This window comes from Akebia trifoliata, chromosome 2, assembly GCF_017979445.1.
Source record: "Akebia trifoliata isolate Shusen 1 chromosome 2, ASM1797944v1, whole genome shotgun sequence".
NCBI classification, from domain to species: Eukaryota; Viridiplantae; Streptophyta; class Magnoliopsida; order Ranunculales; family Lardizabalaceae; genus Akebia; species Akebia trifoliata.
Window position 1 is genome coordinate 1,704,958 of NC_141376.1, and position 2,873 is coordinate 1,707,830.

Consider the following 2,873-nt stretch of genomic DNA (forward strand, 5'->3'; position numbering starts at 1 on the left):
CTCTCTCTTTTTTCTCTCTCTTTTTTTTTTTTTTTTTTTCCTGGTAACCCACTGAGGGCACACGTTAACAAGATGCTTCAAGATTTCGTGAAACCTTCGGGGGGGTGTATATTCATTCTCATGATGTGATGGTTAGGTTTCCTCCATTAAGTTGAAATCATATAATTCTGAATTGTGTTTGGGTGGTAACTTTAGGTGACAAAAATGACATTTTGACTTGGTGGTGTGCATATATAACCATGGATGTTTTTTTGCTAGAGATACAAGTAAAAAAGCATCTATGGTTATATGCACGCCACCACGTCAAAATGTCATTTTTTGTCATCTTAAAAAATGTCACTCACTACGTAAAAATTGAAAAATTCAACAAAAAAAAAAAATTGATGAGCCAAAACCTATGAATTTTAGAAATTGAATTTTGACGGTCTAAAACTGTTAAAATTCTTGATGCTCCCAGATTTGATGACTTAGAGCTATTGAATTTCTCCTGTCCTTCATTAATTTGACAATTTCGATTCGTTGAAAAAAAAAAAACTGACAATGAAAATTTTGATGTCAATTTGATCTCTTGGTCCATCGAATTTTATGAAATTTGATGGCCCAAAGCCGTCAAATTGGAAGTTTTTTCACATTGTGACTCAAACATTAGTGTATAATTTTAAAGAGGGTTTTGTTAACGTGCAAGGTGCAATAAATACACTTTGGGAATAAGCATCTAAGGATAGTTTGGTAAAATCAGATTTTTTTTAAGGTATTTATAGTACAAAATTCAATTTTCAAAGTCTATTTATTGCACTTTAACATATGATCTTAAGGTGCACGTTAATAGGACCCTTACGAAGAATTAGTACGATCTAGGGCAATTTCAATGTTTGAGCTTTATTAAGTGCATCTAGCATTCATTGTGGGAGGGTCCGCATTGAATCCCGTGATGGGTTATTGTTATGAATCATGATAAATTCATGCGGTAAATCATACATGGTCTAACATGGCAAAGGCACATAATCATAGATCTTTATCTTCAGGATATACAAGAAAAATGATCCAAGGTTATGTGCCCTTATACCACATCAGCTGCATACGATTTACCGCATGCATTCAAAAGGATTAGCCCAATTCAAATTGTTATATTTGAGAGTTATTGATGTGCATCAAACCTTTTTGGAGGGAATGCATTCGATCTTATGATGTGGTGGCTAGGTTTTCTGATTAAGTAACAGATCTAAGATAGAATAGAAATAAGAAATAATAATAATAATAAGATCCATTTGTGTCTTCTTGGTTCCTCAATTGATGATTCCAAAGCTTTTGCTCGATCTTTGATCTTGAAACCAAAATGATTAGAAGAGTCATGTTGGAGAAACATTGAAACTGACATCATTTGGGACATTGGTGTGTAGAAAACCATAGATGCTCCTAATTCATATCTTGATGAAAAGCATGAATGGTTATATAGATACATTCACGTCAGCAATGCCTAAAACGATGTCAATTTCAATGTTACTTCAACATTTTCTGGATTAGAAAGAAAACACCTAGTAAAGCTCTACCCCTTACCCTCCTCACAATTATGTTGATGGGATGAATTTCTAAGATTGTGTGAGGGAGAGGACGGCCTCCACTTTAAATAATGAATTAGACTTTTAATTCTACCCATCTATGAATTAGGAAGAGTCTCACTTCGTCTTAAGCCCCCTGATGATGGTGATGCGAGATTTCCACTTGGACCTAAATATGGCGCGTTGCCTGAAGAAGTTACGCCGCTTCTCCAAGCTGCTCATGCAGCTGGATTGACTGTGTCCGGCGTTTCATTCCACGTAGGCAGTGGGGCCACGCAATACAGGTCCTACCGTGGTGCCATAGCAGCAGCCAAGACTGTATTCGACACAGCCACACGACTTGGTATGCCTCACATGCATATAGTCAACGTTGGTGGTAGATTTACTGTGGGCCCAATATTTGATGATGCTGCATTCACCATCAAACCGCTCTCCAAACTTATTTTCCAAATTACCCGGGTTTAGTTGTTATTGCTGAACCGGGTCGGTTCTTCGCTGAGACGTCGTTCACACTAGGGACCAACATCATAGGGAGGCGTGTACGTGGAGATCTGCGGGAGTACTGGATCAATGACGGTGTCTACGGGTCTATGAGTTGTGTACTTTTTGAACCGGCGACTTTACGTCCGACACCCTTGGAGTGCTCATCGAACTGTGGTTACCCCACATGTCGAGGAGTAAGGACGTACACGTCAACGGTGTTCGGACCAACATGTGTTGCAGTGGGTACGGTCTTGACTGGTTATCAACTACCGGAATTACAGGTGAACGACTGGCTCGTTTTTCCAAACATGGGAGCTTACACTGCTGCTATTCGATCCAACTTCAATGGGTTCAACACGTCAGCCATATCCACACACCTTGCCTGCTCTACCTCTACTCCCAGCTAACACGGGTGATCTAAGAATGCTACTTTTCATTTGAGGGGGGGGTGTTGGTAGTTGTCTCTCAAGTAGCTTTTTTATCTCTTGTAAGGGTGAAGTTCTCTTCATTTAGCGGATTATAATTAATTAAGAGAGATTTACAGGGCAGTTGCAATTTTATTGCAAAAGCTCCCTTACTTTATCAAGTTTGTTAATCGTTGTGCCTACATGCATTATAAAATTAGAAATCCACCAGTTCAGCCTTATAGATTTCATAGAAAAACTCAAATAAAAAATAAAACTTAAAAAAAAAAAAAAACCTTTTGAGCTTGATTGTAAGTGTCGATAATGGATGGCTCCTAAACTCTCAAATTTAAAATTGAACTTCAATTGTGAAAATTAATTTTTTCTTTTCTAATTATTTTTTCAAAGTATTTAAAATTTTGTTATT

General features: G+C 37.6%; 1 pseudogene; it reads left to right on the forward strand.

Annotated features, from left to right (window-relative positions):
* Positions 1-988: 988 nt before the first annotated feature.
* Positions 989-2,473, forward strand: LOC147408657 (ornithine decarboxylase pseudogene; annotated as a pseudogene).
* The last annotated feature ends 400 nt before the right edge of the window (positions 2,474-2,873 follow it).